Genomic DNA, 17,587 nt, shown 5'->3' with positions numbered 1-17,587 from the left:
AGTTTTAAATTTGATGAAGCCCAATTTATCTCTTTTTTTTCTTTTGCTGCTTGTGCTTTTGATACAGTATTTTAGAAGGTTTTGCCTAACCAAGGTCACAAAGATTTACTCCTCTGTTTTTTAAGAATTTTAGCTCTTACATTTAGATCCATGACCTATTTGGTGTTAATTTTTGTGTATGATGTAAGGAAAGGGTTATTATTTTATTTAAATAGGAGAAAACAAAGCATGTCCATAGACTGAAAGAAAGGAGGTGGGAAACAAGACAGTGACAATAGGGGGGAGGGTATAGCTCAGTGGCAGACTGCATATTTAGCATGCAGGATGTCCAATTGCCAGTACCTCCATTTAAAAATCAATCAATAAAAACACTAAACCTAATTACCTCTCCCTCAATGAAAAAAGACAGTGATTATGAAGCAAGGTCCTTGAAAAGGCAGGGATAAAATGTAAAGAACAGGAAGAAAGACCTAACTTTACCAGAAAGAAAGCCACCTCCTCCTCAAGAGACAAGGGAAATGGTGGAGGAAATGAGTGGAGGCAGAGAAGTAACTGTAACTGTGGAGTCTACAAGTTAGAGCTTCTTCTTAGGAATTTACAAGGCATAATAGTATATTTAAGGATCTAAGATAATCTTCAGTCAGGAAATCTGCTTAACTTTCTTTAATCCACCATTTGACCAAGAATTATTTATTTATTAATACCCACTAACCTATCACAGAAACAAGATTTGTAGAATATATTTAGGGAAATCGTAATCTAGGGCAGGCAGGAGCTGCAAATCTTTGTGCAGAATTTGGGCCAAGGATGATTTTTTTTTGGTCCTTTAAAAAAATAATAAAATAAAATAAAACACTTCACAAAGATCCAAATTTCTCTGTATAGCACAGGGAACTATATTCAATATCTTGTTATAACCTTTAATGAAAAAGAATATGAAAACAAATATATGTGTATATATATGCATGAATGGGACATTATGTTGTACAACAGAAATTGACACATTGTAACTGACTATACTTCAATAGAAAAATAATTGTTAATGTTTTTGTTAACAATTACAATTACTAACCTGAAAAAAAAGAAGGATCCAAATTTCTGACATCTAGATTTGGCCATACTAGATCTGCATTCCAGGAGCAAGGAAACAAAGTGTAGGAATCTAAATGTCCCATATGGGGAATATACTCTCTGCATCACTCTCTAAAATCTTAACATCCAGACCATTTCACTCATTTATGTCACTGCCTGGTCCCTGTGGGTATCTGAGTTTTTCATTCCTATACTAGACAACCCTCTCAGTCTCTATACAGAGTGGAAAGTTCCTGAGGCCACTCTTAGAAATTCCTTGTCCAGCTCCTCTCTAAATACTTTCTAAAAGTGCTCTTCTTGTGAGAGCTCTGAAAAAAACTGACAAGAAGGTATGTCGGGAATGACAAAAGGGGAGTATATGGGCCAAATGCAACCTACAGACCTATTTTGTTTGACCTGCACAGCATTCTTTTTAAATGGGAAAATTCACATTAAAAGGAAATATAGATCTCCAAATTTTATTGAATATCAGGAAGATCTGGTAACCCCAGGCCCTGTTTCCACACAGCAATAATAAGCTGAAGACAGTAGCAGTTTTCTTCAATCAGAGCCTGCATTTTTCAGTTTACCACCCTCCCTACCATCCCCAGGTCCCTATAACCCACCTGATTCACCCATTACCTATTTGACCCTGCAGGTATTTGGGTTTGGGCCACCAGTTTTAAAAAAAGATTCAGTTCTTAACTAGCATAGTATATGAGGCAAGCTCCCCAATACCACGAATGTCATGTAAAAGTGTACTTATGCCTCAGTCATTTCACTGATAGGGAAGCATCCCACTCTCTTCCCAATGTACAGCCAAATAAAAAAAAAATGACTGGAAGGAAAATACAATATGGAAAGTAGAATTTCAGATGATTTTTATTTTCTTCTTAATCTTTTTCTGTACCTTCCAGATTTTTTTTTTAAATGAGTATGCAATACTTTCAGAATCAGAAAAATACAGACTAAATTTCTAAAATGTATCAACAATATTCTTGGTACATAACAATCTATGAAGTAGTGAGAAACCACCAATGCCTAAAAGGTTCAAATTTTGACCAACTGCCAAAATCTTAATTCAAATATGCATCAATGAGAATATAATCAAATGGGTAAAAAAAAGCAGGTGAACTACGTCTGTGGCGAGTTCTAATGCCAAGCAAGCTCGTTTGATGCAACACACTTTTGTCAGAACTAGTGTTAAGCTGCCTTGGCAGCAGCTGTTTATTTTAACCCAACTGGAGATTTGAGTGTATCAACTAAGGCTACATAAATGTCAGCAGAGCAGCCTTGCTCACCAGATCCCTATTTATGAAGACACAGTGGGCAGGCTTCCAATTTGCAACTTCATTCTCTCCCTCAACCCAGGAGTCTTCTGTAGACACAGCCATGTACACCTGTGCTCTGGATGGCCACCATGTGAACAATAAAGCAGGTCATCAGCACAGACAGCTTCTCCCTGCCATCCTCTTTCTCCCAGCCCTCCCATGGAACACAAGATATGCTCCTTCCTTTTCACGGAGAATTCCAGAGTGAAAAAGAATCTGGCAACCTAATCAAAATTCTTCACTTTAGAAATGAGGCTGGGGGTGGTGGGGGTAGGTATAACTTGGTGGTAGAGTGCATGCTTAGCATGCACAAAGTCCTGGGTTCAATCCCTAGTGCCCCAGAAAAAAAATTTTTTAATGAATATATAAAGAGCACTCGCCTGAGAGTCAGAAGCTCTTAAAAAGAAGAAGAAATGAGGCTCAGAGAAGTTATTTCTCTAAGAAAGCTGCAGAACTTGAATTTGAATCCAAAACATTTCCCACGTTTTCAGACACACTTCCTAACTTGCCAGCAAGACATTGGTAAGTGACAACTATTCCTACACTCAGTCAGAGCATATCAAACCCTACTCAAAGTGGTTTCCATTTTGGTTTCAAACATACATAAGCAAATGCTACATAACACAAAGTTCCTCCAATTCTCCACCTTTAGTGGCAGGAAATCAGATAATAATTGTGGGAAAGTAAAAGGATTGTTTTCACTCAATCTCTTTTAGTTTTTCCAATTTTTTTAGTTACTAAAGATTACTTAAAAGAGAAGTTGGTATTAGTGCCATTTGCTTTAAAATTCCATAACAATCGTATGTTCATAAATACTAGCAGGGAGGAAAAGATCACTGTGTGATCTGAATGTAATCTTTGGTAGATGCTTCTCAAGTAGAGAACAAATTCCACGGGGGTAGGGTCTAGACTGTTTTTTCCCTCAAATCCATGACACACAGTGACCGGCACACAATAAATGCTCAGAAAATAAGTGCCAGCTGAAAAAAGTGAAATGATAAAGAAAGATAATTAGTTTAAAGGGGTTAACATTTAACTACCATTTTCATATCTGCCCACATATACTCTTTACTGCATTCTAATTTCTTTCATTCCTGCACAGTTAACTCAGGAAGACCATCCATTCTTTTTTTTCATCCTTTCTTCAATACACCTATAAGCTAATCCTCTGTGGTTCTATTAAGGTGACTAGTTGGGCTCCCAAAGCCCATTTTAAAAAAAATCATGGATAAAAACATGAAAAAAAGAAAGCTAAATATTGCTAGGAGAAATTAGGTCAACTCTACCAACTGTCCTATCTCACACACAATTAGAGGGAAATAAAGCATATGGATGTGATTTGTACACTATCAAAGTGTTATCAACTGTAGGATGTCTCTGTTTAGTCCCTTAAAGTATTCCAGAGGCCGCATGAGCGTCACAGTCCCTGTCTTCTTCCTCACTGCCCGCTACTCAAATCTGCTTTTCTCAAAGAGCTAACCTTCCACAGAACTTAAAATACACTTTTTTTTTTTCTGGTTTTCTACTTTAATAGCTAGAACTGCAAATACATTTTTTCTTAACAGTTTTAGTTCACAAATGTGGAGAATTTCAATTATATTTTAGCTGTTGCAAATAAGCCTGGGTATGTAACACAGCACCTGTAACACTGCTCCAATGGAAAAATCACTCCAAACCAATTTGTAAATGAATTTTGAAATATAAGCTATTTTTATGGTTGGAAAACTGGGACCTAGAGCTCATCCTGGAAGGTAATATGGAGTGGTGCGAAAAGAATTGGGGCTTGGGAATGAATCTCACCTTGCTCTGTTACTGCTGATTCTGTGCCCACGGGCAAGTAACAATCTCTGAGCTTCAGTCTCTTTATCAGTAAAATGGGAAAAGTAAAATGCCTCTCCTGGCTAAAAAAGCAGTAATACACATGTAAATCACCTAATACATATGCATCTTTCAGGGCCTGAAAGATAACAGGTGCTAAATAAACATGAGTCCCTTTTTCTTTCCCTCTGCCACTGCAGTACTCATTTGTGACTTCTGTTTTCTCCTTTAAAAAAAAATACTTGTTTTTATTGAGCACAGGCTGTAAGTCAGGAGTCATTTATTACCTCATTAAATCCTTCTAACAACCTTGAGAGGGAGGTGCCATTGCTATCTCACTTTACACATGAAGACTGGAGGCACAGAGAGGTTGATCCATTTGCCTAAAATCACTCACACAGTGTTGTTGACTTCAGCACATCCACGCTCTAATCCTAAATCACTACACTGTGTTTTTTAAAAATGAGGAAGACAGATTCAACGATGCCTAAAGCTTTCCTCTGTAATACTGCATGATTCTAGAATTCCGTGGTGCTCTCAGATGGCAAAGATATGAACAACTTCAAGCTCACAATGAGCAAATATCAACCACCGAGATGCAGTTTAAACAACTGATGTCCAATTGTTCTGATCTTCCTTCCCCGAAGTTGGAAGTTTTCCACAGCAAATATGGCTTAGGCTCACTAGGGTTTCAGCTGCTTAAGCTCCTTAACTGTTATTTGCTTAGGAACAATCAACTGAGTCAACCTGGCTACAACTAGCTTTTAAAATTGAACCAGGACCAACCAACAAGGTAGGCTTTTTTTTTTTTTTTTTTTTTTTAAAGATGTGGTCAAAACTTGAAATAGTAACTCAGTGGCAAAAGTAGGTATCATTACTAATGTTGGGAACCATCCTGCTTGGTAACTGGAGATTTTTTAGAGTCACTTTTTACAGTATAGTAATTGAATTTGGCTCTAGGCTATAATAGACACTCTGACCCATTAAATTAGGGCCATAAAAAAATTGCTTTATTTCTTAGCTCAAACTACAAACACATTTCTTACAAGTAGCCAGAATTCAAAATTTTGTAATATTAATGTGTCAAATGGTTAACGCTATTAATTAAAATGCTCACAGAAAAAAAACCCTGTTTTATGATACCTATACTAAATAAATCCCCAAAGTTTTACCTTTAGGCTTTTCTTCTTAATGATTTTCTTTTTCTTCTCAACTACTACAAACATAATTTAGTGTGACCACATATGGATTGAGCACAGACTTGGTTCTAAACTTGCTGAAAAGTGAAATAAGAGAACAGCTACAACACATCCAGAACAAACTGGCCAAGATGTACAGATTTAAAAGAAGCTATCAACCACTCCCAGCAATACTACATGTGTTTGTGCCTTTTACAGATTGCATTTCATCACTGCTCTTCATATAACATGAACAGATCAGACACAGCCTCGGTCTAATCAAGAGAAAGACTCTGACAGGAATAATAAAGATTATTTCCTTTTACTCCACTTGCTTACTAATACAAAATATCAATACTGCGGCCCAGATGTTCAACAGTTGCCACAGACAACTAAACCCATTAGTAAATTCTGGCTCTACAGTCTTAGGTAACATTCCCAGTTGGGCAAAAGGAAGAAACAGAATTAGAACTGAGAGAATTACTCTATATTGAGAGTCCACTCATCTGTCCAGTTATATTTATTGTTGTTGCTGTTTTAAGGAAAGTATAAAAGACAATGCTGGCAACACATATAAGACTAAATTACAATCCTTTTATCTTCAGTCCTTACTAAATATCAAGTTCACACCTAATGGTTCATTACAGAACACAAGTCTACATTTAGTTCATAAATGGAAACCATCCCATATTGAGAGTTTATATGGAAGATATAACAGCAGAAAATCCTTGGAGATTGAGAAAGAATGTAGAACGTTTTCATTGCTGAATTTTAAAAGTGTGAATTCCTATCTCAGCTGGCATGTTTCTATAAGCCTAGTAATCAACAACCATACTAAAAGCTAAAATAATCATCATGGAATTAGGTAACCCTCCTTAGAAGGAATCCGAGTTCTCTCCCCAGGGTGTACATACTTCATCCATTGCTAGGTGGATATGGTACAGGTAAACTCCCTAGGAATTCTTCTACATAGCTGATCCCATCAAAAATATTACTCAGTTAAATTCCTTCTCTTTCTTTTTTAATAGAAGTAAACGAGAGATCTTGAAGGCATCTCTTGTATCCTGACATTTTTAGATTAGTTCATTCTTTAAATTATGTCCCAAGAATTCTGTGTGTAAGGCAATGTGCAGGTGACACTTCCTCAGGTGACACAAAGATGCACAGTTAGGGAGTTTATGGCCTGGAATAGCATCAGGACTACGTAAATGATTCGGGTGAAAGCCAACAAGAAGTGTAACTGAGCACTACTGGGGGCTGGGAGACAGGAGCTCAACCAGTTGCTGAGATAAGGACAGTCTTCAAGTATTTAAGCTGAGCCTTAAAGCATGGATAAAATTTCTGGAAGGAAGAAGGCATCTTTGATGGAAGGAAATGCAGCATGTGCACAGAAGCAGAAGTGAGACAAACTGGAGTTTGTTCACGACACACCAAGCAGTCTCACTAAGCTAGTACCAGCTTCCTGGGAGGGGCACTATGGTGGGGTAGGACCAGCAAAGGATTCTGCTTTTTGGCTTTTCCACTGCCCAAGCAACCTGCCTTGGACATACTGTTAATTACATCTGAGAACATATTTTCTCATTTTTAAAATGAGACAGTTGGATCAGAACATCTCTGAGGTCTTATTTCCAACTTTACAATCTATGCCACTAGGTGGATGGTTGGCAACTTTTTCTCTAAAAGGCCAGAGAGTAAGTATTGTAGGCTGTGTGGGCCATGTGGTCTCTGTCACAATTTCTCGATGTAGTGCGAAAGCAGCTACAGAAAATATGTAAGTGAATGGGCACAGCTTTGTTCTAATACAGCTGTATTTATGGATATTAACTTTAGTTTTATATAATTTCATGTGTCACAAAATATTCTTCTTTTGACTTTTTTTCAAATATTTAAAAATGTAAACACTATCCTTAGGTCCCAGGAAGAGTAAAATTTGGCCTATGGGCTGTAGTTTGCTCACTTTTCCATTCCACAGAGAAAGAAGAACAGCAAGGGGGCAGGGTGTGCTAACCCTGGAGAACTAGAATAAGACAGACAACAGTGTTGTATTATAAGTACATAATGTGATAAATATCACTACAGCAGCAATCATATTACAATACAGAAGTGTATCAAAGTAGCATATTGTATATCTTACATTTACAGTGTTTTATGTCAAATATATTCAATTTTTTTAAAAGAGCTAGAAAAAAAGGAATTTAACTCAGAAAACAATGGGAGAAGGTGCAAGTTTCTGGGAAAGAAAGTGTTGAATCAGAGTGCACTTAGCTTTACCCGGCAGTAATGGAGGGGAGGGAGAGATTAGTAGATAACTATCAAGAAGAGAGAATATTAAAGCCTAATCTAGACTGGTAGCTTTGAGAAAAGAGAAGAAAAAAGATATGAAAAAAAAAAGATTTATCTGGCAAATGTAATAAAAGAGGTCAATTTCCAGACAAAAGGAGGGGGGGAGATGATTTTTGTATTCTCATCCCTCAGTGCTTTCAGTGGAGTATATGACTGTGGTAGACTAATTGAGGAAATTTGCCTTTTTATAAAAGCTTTCGAACAAACAGCCCAAGTTGGAATTTCCAGTTCAAAGATAAGAGTTCTAGAGTATATATCAGGTAAAATGTAGCCTTCATGTTTTGGTTTTAGAGATGCAATAGATACACGGCACTTTTAGAGATGATGTTTATTTATTTATGGCTCCTTTCACTCCAGAGGATTGTCAGCAGCCTTCTCAAATTAGGAAAGAGTATTCATCTGGTATACATAGATATATCACTGCCCTCAGAATTTTAACATCACCCTGCTGACTGTGACTCAGAATTTTTATCTATCTTTCCTTGCTCTGACAGAGGAAAAAAACTGCAGTGTTGCAAATACAACCAATTCAACATTAGAGTGTCTCTCAATTCCAAGTAATCCCACTCAATGGGAGCACTACATGACTTCCAGAAATCAAGTCTGGAAGCTGGGTGGAGTTGGAGGAAGAAGGGATGCTAACAGACATGCACATAGTAGCTCTAATTCATGACAGTATCTGATAAGAAATGTGGAAACACTGCAAAGGGAGAGATTAATTTCAACTGAGCAGCCCGGAAAGAGCTTCATGGAGAAAGTGACATCAACACTGGGCACATTTTAACAAGAGAGGAAGAGTAACTCCAGGCAGCGAGAACAGTGAAAACAATAACAATAAAAAGATGTGGGGAGATGTTGGACTTACTTTTTTACTTCAGAAGTGGTATATACTCATTGTTAGGGGACAAACATAAATTAGGGTAAGAAAAAGCAAAAATATTTTAACCTGAAAGCCCACCACTCAATCTCACTACATTTTAGTATATAGTCTTCCATACAAAATAGGATCATTCTAAACATAGCCCCCTGCTGTATTTTGGATAACAATAACATCTTAGCATTGATATCTGTCCCTGCCAGCTGGCAATACATACCAGAGTGATTAAAAACCACTGGCATACCTGAGTTCAAGAGAAAGTATAGCCCTTTCTTTACAGACTTTCCTTTGAGCTCTTGATTTCAATCTCATCTTTTCTCTATGTCTTCTTCCAAGATTTTTCTTGCTTCCACATGAGATCAAAAAGTATGGGTATGTATATAGTTACTATATGATCCAGCAATCCCACTCCAGGGCATATATCCAGAGAAAACTCTAACTTGAAAAGATACGTGCACCCCAGTGCTCATTGCAGCACTATTTACAATTGCCAAGATATGGAAGCAACCTAAAAGTTCATCAACAGATGATTGGATAAAGAAGATGGAGATACACACACACACACACACACACACACACACACACACACACAATGGAATACTACTCAGCCATAAAAATGCATATGCAGCTACTTGGATGGACCTAGAGATTATCATATTAAGTGAAGTAAATCAGAGAGAGAAGGACAAATATCATATGATATCACTTATATGTGGAATCTAAAAAATAATAATAATACAAATGAACTTGTTTACAAACCAGAAATAGACTCACAGACATAGAAAATAAACCACGGTTACCAAAGGGGAAAGGGGTAGGAGGGAAAGATAAATTAGGATTTTGGGATTAACATATATAGTAGTGTATAGCAGTACAGTACACTACTATATAAAAAATAGATAAACAAAAAGGATTTATTGTATAGCACAGGGAACTGTATTCAATATCTTGTAATAACCTATAATAGAAAAGAATCTGAAAGAGAATATATATGTATATGCATAACTGAATCACTTTGCTGTACACCTAAAACTAACAACACTATGAATCAACTATACTTCAAATGAATAAACAAATAAATAAACAAACTAATAAATAAATAAGGCATGATGAGAAGAAAAAGGAAAGAAAAAAAAAGGTATGGGTATGACTCATTTAATATATAACTTAAGTAAAACCATTGTTGACTTCTTTCAGATTTGATAAGGATTCTAGGTTTCCTGTCCTGAATTTCAAAATGAGCTCATCTGCATAATTAAAATACTTAAATTCTGGTCCTGCCACTTACTAACTCAAGGCTCTATGAGCCCTTAGGTACCTCACCTGTAAAATGAGAATAATAACCACAGGTGTAAATAAACTAACTGAGGATAAATAAAATAATTGATAATTTTAAAAACTCACTTGTTTTACTGATGCATTTTTGAAATTGAGAATACTTTGAATCCAAATGTAACTTAAGTAATAAAAAGGGTGTCTCTAGAATTTGCCCCCTCTTCATCTGCACTCCTCCCACTGCTTGAAGGCAACCTTCACTGTCTTCGGTGGACAATGGCTCCCCAACTCCTATATGTTACTCCTGTAAGTTAACTCCAAAATATGTTAAGGGGAAAAAATTATGGAACAGGACAGTATAATAGGTCATCACTTGCATAAAATAGGAATACATTTTGCCTGACTATGCATAACTACCCCTAGGAGCATAAGCAAGACATTTGGTTTCCTGTGTCCACTGGTATCCTATGAGGAGGGAAACCAGGTGGCTGGAGTTCAAGGGTGGGAGGCAGACTATTTACTATAAACCTTGCTGAACCTTTTAAATTTTGAACCAGGTGAATTTTTCACTTATTCAAAAATTGAAGGGTTTTTTTTTTTTTTTGGTTTGTTTACTGATTAATATGGCATATGGGGGGAGGGGTACAGCTCAGTGGTGTGCTTAGCAAGCATGAGGTCCTGAATTCCATCCCCAGTATCTCCATTTAAATTAATCAATCAATCAATTTAATTACCTCCCCCGACTACCACCAAAAAGAAAAATTATTTAAAGGAACATATAAGTCTCTTCACAAACTAGCACAATCTACCTTAATAGTGTCATCATTAAAGCACTCCCACTCCCTAACTGCACATTCACACCCTTATATCTTCTCATTCTCTCTGCACAGAAGGCTTTCCAGTTTTTCTCTAGCTGGCGAACTTGCTCATGCATCAGACACTGCCTAAGACAGACTGAACTTCACCTCCTGTCTTCCCACCTTCAAAAGGGCCTTTGGACTGCTTTGATTACATATTTGCTCCCTGGCATTAGAAGCTGGGTGTTCATAGTCCTCCATGAGTCCATTAGAAGCTCACACCCCTCAGGGACAGAGACCAGAGCTCAGAGGGCATTAAATGTGTGATGAAATAGCAGCATTACTCACATTAGCCAAAAGCTGGAAACAGCCCAAGTATCTATCAACAAATAAATGGATAGACAAAATGTGGTATATGCCTACAATAGAATATTATTCCGTCTTTAAAAGGAAGGAAATTCTAACACATCAAATTTTAGAAGTCCCTTCCTATTCTCATCCTGGTATAAAGCTTTTGCAGTTTCTACACTCCAAGATCTTTTTCACCAAACCAAAAAAGTGAAAATAGAGGCAATCTTCTTTAAAAAGTATGATGAAACAAGAGACTCTCAACACTGACAAGGAGATTTTTTAAAAAATACAATTCTAGAAGTAAAAAATACTGTCATTTAAATTAAACATTTAGTGGATGGATTAAATGGCACATTAGACCCAGCTGCATGAAAATTAGCAAACTGGAAGAGCTAAAGAAATAACCAAATAGAAAATATAAACTGCTCAGAGACAAAGAGGATAGAGTGAGAAAATCCAGTATCTAATTCTACTTCCAAAGGGTGAGAATAAAAGGAAGCAAGAGGCAAAAATTCAAAGAGATAATGGCGAAGATTTTTCTACGACTGATAAAAGAAATCAGCCCTCAAAATTAAGGGGCACAAAAAAAATCCCAAGAAGGATAAATAAGATCTTAAAGACCCCAGGGAGAAAAAAATCATTACCTACAGCAAAATTACAATTAGACTGATGGCAGATTTGAATGCAGAAAACACAAGAATAATATTTCCAAAGTGCTGGGAAAAAAAAACTACTATGAGCCAAGTTTTGTATATCCAGTGAAATTATCTTTCAAAAAAGAAGACAAAATAAAGATATTTTCAGATAAATAAGAACTTTGAGTGTAAACTGCCCAGAGACCCAACTAAAGATACTAATGAAGGACAGACTTCAGGAAAAAGGGACATCTGGTCATCATTTCTCCTATACTTTAAAGAAAGTGGTAAACATGTAGGTAAATGGGGAGAAAAACAACTGAATAAGACAACAATAGTGCCTAATCTGTGGGGTGAAAAAAGAAGACAAATGAAATCTTAGAAAACTGTATATAAGAGGACAGAGGAATTTACAATGTTATATTATTCAGGCAGACAGTAAATATGCTAATTAATCTAAGATTTTTAAGTTAAATATGCATGTTAAAAAATTTCCAGAAAACCACAAGACTAGAAATAAGAGGTATACCTTCCTAAACCAGTTGTTATGGTTCCCTAACCCTCATGTTCAACTGTATTACTCCTATATACTGATAGATCATCTGAAATAGGTTCTATTCCTCCTTTTGGGCAAGAGATACTAAACTCTTGCAATATCCAGCCTAGTACTTAGTCATTAAACATTTTTTAAATTAATTTGGCTATTCCAGAACAAGATGAATTCTATTTCACAAATGCATCATACTTCTCAACTCTACACAGAAGGCTTGATTCAATTTATTTTAGTGACTACCCCTTCAGTTTTTTCTTTTTCATTAAATAGAACAGTGAATGCTTGGGATAAATCCCAAATCCTAAGCCCCAATTCTTGCTTCTAAATTGAGGGTAGAGGAGACACACTTTTACTCTCATTATTACTCCAACCAAAAGAGATATCAAACATAAACTTAGATGTCTGATTTAAATCATGGGAAATGCAGGCACCTAAACTGTGAGTGGTATTTTCCCCACAGTTGGTAAAACTGTATATTCCACAACATATGGAATTCTACTGAAAGCTTTCACTGGCACTTTGCCTTGTTGAGCAAAAGTTAGAAGTTATACTTAGATATAAAAAAAAAAAACAACACTGCCTTTTCATTAGACTAACATTTAAACTATGACTTAAAAAGTCATGCGAAAGTGTATTAATATGTCTAACACTCACTGAGCTCTTAACTATGTGACAGGCATAGCTCTAAACATTTTTATGAACTCATTAATCTTCACAATAATACACTCCAAGTCATATACTAAGATTAGCTTTGTTTTACAGAAGAGGACTCTGAGAAACAAAAATTAAATACTTTCTCCAACGTTACATACTTTGCAGGTGTCAATCAACGGTGGGATTCAAACCTCAGGCATTTAGCTCTAGACCCTTTACTCATAACCATTACGTGACACTGCCTCCCAAGAGTCTTCCCATGTTTGTAGGCTAACATATCCATATCTCAAGTCTGACTTTGGTATTTGCTAATTCATATCAGGTGCACTTTGCCAAAGTTGAGTATTCTGTTCATTTGCAAAGCATCAAAACTAACAGAGAATTCCAAATCTGTGTTAAATTTTTTGGGGGGGTCGAGGGAAAGCAATTAGGCTTATATTTATTTATTTATTTAATGGTACTGGGGATCAAACCCAGAACCTTGTGCATCCTAAGCATGCACTCTACCCACTGAGCTATACCCTCCCCCCTCGTGTTATATTTTTATTTACACTTACATATTCTGTATAATCCTATGTTGGGCAGGATTATCCCCATCTGCACTCCAGGACTCTATGCCTGGAATTTATTCATTCAGGAAACATGAATTGGATGATCCTACCGCATGCAATACTCTGCACTAAGCAATGAGTTACAGCTGCTTTCCTAATTGGCAGTTAAATGTCACCGATTCACCCACAGCATGATCTACATTTTTCCAAAGAAGCATAAAACAGTTTGGAGTAGGGAAGCAGCAAATGGTCTTCCCACTTGTTCATTCAACAATTATTCCTCAAGACTCTACTACGTGCCAGGAACTCTGATGGGTGCTGAAAATACTGGCTCTGCCATGTTGGCCCCTGGGGCTCTAGTTGGGGAAAGATGTTAAAGAAGTAATAATCACACAAATAATTGCTTACAACTATGAAAAGCACAATAAGGAAAAAAAAAAATAAATAAGAGAGGGAACTAACATAGTTTTGGAGGTAGAGTCAGGGACAGTGTCCCAAAAAAATTGACATTTAATATGGAAGTCAAGGGTTAGTAGAAATTACCAAGCAAAGAACAGAAGAGTGGTTCAGGCAGAGGAAAAAGCACATGTGAAGGCCCACAAGAAGCACTGTGCTTTGCAGACAAGGAAAATCCAGTGTGCCCAGAGAACCACAAGAAGAGGGCAGCTGAAGCCAATGCTCAAAAGTCTTTTCCTGACCGTGACGCCCACAATCTGCCTGTTCTGCTGCTGGCCCACTCACATTTTCTCCATGGCTCCAAAGAATAAAAACTGTACATAGAGTACAAGCACACAATCTTTTAAAATAAATCATTTAAATTTTGCAACAATTTCACTGGTGGAGAAGATGCAGATAAGGTAAATCATTTATAAGATCATAAATTTCATCTGTATTTTAACAACTTGGGGCCAGAGACTGCATCTTATATAGCCTACCGTCGTTTGGAACGTGATGTACATACTAGCTTGTGATAACTAATTTTGCTATTTGGGGAGAAGAGCAGTAGAATAAGAAATTTTAGTTTTACCAGAGATTAACCAGCACATTCATATACCCTTATCTATTTGAATTAAATGAATAAAAACATGTTGTCCACCTTACATATAAAAGACGAGCCAAGCCAGTTGTCAAGGGATGGGGTGGGGACAGAGAGAAGGCTGGAAATCCAGGGAAACTACATAACAGAGGTTCCTCAACTCTCAACTCTGAGAACAAATGTACCATTTTTCCTTTTTTCACAGAAAGCCGACTTGTGGGAATAAGTTAAGCTTATTTCAAAAGAAGGAATGACTTTGGCTTGGCTTGTGGCCAACTGCAATAAAATTCAGCCACTTTACCCTTAAAAGTCATTCAACTGGAAATCTTATCAGTGGGGAATTCTCTAAGGGCCAAAGACTCTATTTTCTGCAACTTAAAGACATTTATAAACATTTTTAGTTCTAAGATTCACTACCTCTCATTCTCTGTACATACACACCTCCTGTACTCATACCAGTCCAATGAGCTGACTTCTGATAGGAGTGACAGATTTTTTGTGAATCTAAAGGTCCAAATATGTAACCAAACACAATAGAATAACATTTGTGAATCTTCGTTTCTTTTTGTGATTACATAGGCATCTGTATATAGCAGCATTTGAGGACAGGAAAAGAGAATCCCCAGGCCATCCCATGGAGGAAGGAGATAGTGAGCTATCCTTGTCATCATGAAAGAGCCTAGAATGACCAGTGGGAATAGTGAGTACCAAAGCACAACACACTTATCAAAGGAATACCGTGAGCCAGGGACTGGGATAAACATAGCACCCAGAATATCAAGAAGAATGTAAGCCAGTCCTTGCCCTCCAGAAACCAACAGTCTTAAAGGGAGACACCCTAGGGAGTTGGGAGGGAGGGGAAAACACAAACACAATCAAATCAATCATCCAAAGGCTGATGCCCTGCAGTACAAGGACGCAAAGTCTACAAAGCTTTACCAAGGGACTGGAAAGAAGGTGATGAATCCCCAACTTCCCATGTCGAATGACACAAGTCCCCTTTTATCCACGACTGTATCATACTCTATCCCTCTGTCTGCACATAATGTACATACTTAAACATATTTAATCAACTTAAAGACCCCCCATACTTTTAACAAGTATACTGAGATTAGACGTTCTCTCAGGATCTAGTCCATCATTTTGAAGTTATTTCATTCCACACTTACTAAACCAGCAGTTAGCTAAATACAGAATGGCTCCCTACACAGCACAAGACAGAGAAAGTCAGGGGGTGTTGAAACAGACTGGCTTTCCTCACTTTTCTTTCCAAATTCTTGAGCAGGAAAGTGAATTTAAGGGTTTGGGGGAGGGTGGGTGTTAATGGTGAAAAAGGATATGAGATGCTGCATCTATATATAGTTAAATTTGTATTTATAGCTAGGTAAACACAAACTGGTTTGGAGCAGAGAGAAAAGACAAAAAGACAAACCAAGTTCAAATAGACTGAAAAGGGCTGAGAAACAGAAGATTGTGACTAAAGATAGATTTTTATAAATTTCAACACTAAAAATGTAATATTTTTGTAACAAGAAAAAATTTGTTCTTTTTGAAAGACTATATGAAGCCTCAACGTGACAAAAAATAATTAATGGTAGTGTGTTGTTCACTAATATTATTTAGTGTTAAATGAAAGATAAAACAAGTGAACAAAAATCCCCTACTTATATATTTATCTCAACTTTCTTTCCTAATAAACCCTTTTGTAAATTATTAAGAAACAGGTAAGATAGCCTTCCTCTCCATAACCATTCCCAGTGGAACCTGAATAAATACAAAAATGACAGAAAAAAACCAGAGAAGCAGGCACCTGGATAACTCAAAACTTACGTTACACAAACTTAACTATACGGCCCAATACACCCAAACACGTACTGCAAGAATTCTACGGGTCCAATGGACAAGGAACAGAAAGACAGACGAAAGCCTCCAATGGGAGGTCCTTCCTCCCACATATCAACTTTCATCTCTGGGTGTGTCAGAGTCCTATTACAGATTCGAACTTCACTCCTTAAAGCTCACTCTCAAGTATTTATACTGCACAGCACTGAAGGCTGTTGAAGCTTAAAAAAGACAAAGCTGAAATTTATGTTTTCTTCTTCTAGTTTCATCTAGATGGCAAGGTTTAAGGGCAGAGCTGCCTGAAAGCAATACGAATGGATAGAACGGCCCCTCCCCAGCAACAGTCCTGTGCACAGAGCATTATCCCAGAGAGAAACCTTGCTGTGATACCAGCTAACCTCTGACATTTGCTCTTTATGGACTGCTACTTCTTTTGATACTGCTCTAATGCTGGTTTATTATGTAAAAATATAAGCCACTGTCATGACCATGACATAAGGTTCAGTGGAAAAGGCTGGGCCCAGATCAACCAGAAAGCAAAAAAGCAGCAGATCAACTTTATGATATCTTTGTCTCCTGCCATACGGTTCAGGGAAATAAAGATCTTTTAATGAGGAATTCATGACTCATAGTCTGATACCACATAGTCTATAACCAGCAGAGCTCCAAATAATATATCAACACCTGGTCTAAATCATTAAATTTTAAAAAGACATTCTCAATTCAAAAAGAATGCAAAATCCCAATGCCACTTTCAGATAGGAGACAACATATTCTCACATTATGAATTTAGTAAGTGGCCTGCATAGTTGAAATGACTCTGAAACAGAGAACCACAACCCAAAATAGCCTGGACACTTTTGTTATCTCAAACAATGGGCAGTTAGCCATTCATTCCTCCCTCTTAGTATATATTCTACTTGTTTCAGACAAAGCCCATTATAAATTTGATGAGACTGTTCAAATACAGATTACATCTATGAAAGCATTTTATAAACTATAAAGGATTGTACAAATATTCTTATTGTTCACCTTATTAATTTTTCCTTAAGATAGGAATTTATATGTTCATTTTAAAAACTGGAAAATACAGAATATTAAGGGAAAACAATCACCAGATGTTTGCAAGCTGGGGATGGAAAATATCTGTTGCACAAAAATTCCTATTACAATATTTTGCACATAAAAAGAAAGAAATGCTATATATATATGTTTATTTGGGGAAAAAGAAGTTCTACTGCACACCTATGACCAGCCTGACACTGGAAACAAAGG

General features: G+C 36.8%; 1 protein-coding gene across 4 annotated transcripts in view; it reads right to left on the bottom strand.

The window, feature by feature from the left end:
- Nucleotides 1–17,587, bottom strand: part of VCL (vinculin) — a 91,702-nt gene that overhangs the window by 67,775 nt on the left and 6,340 nt on the right. The window lies entirely within an intron of this gene.

This window comes from Camelus ferus, chromosome 11 (assembly GCF_009834535.1).
Source record: "Camelus ferus isolate YT-003-E chromosome 11, BCGSAC_Cfer_1.0, whole genome shotgun sequence".
Lineage (NCBI taxonomy): Eukaryota > Metazoa > Chordata > Mammalia > Artiodactyla > Camelidae > Camelus > Camelus ferus.
This window is presented reverse-complemented; position numbering and strand designations above follow the sequence as displayed.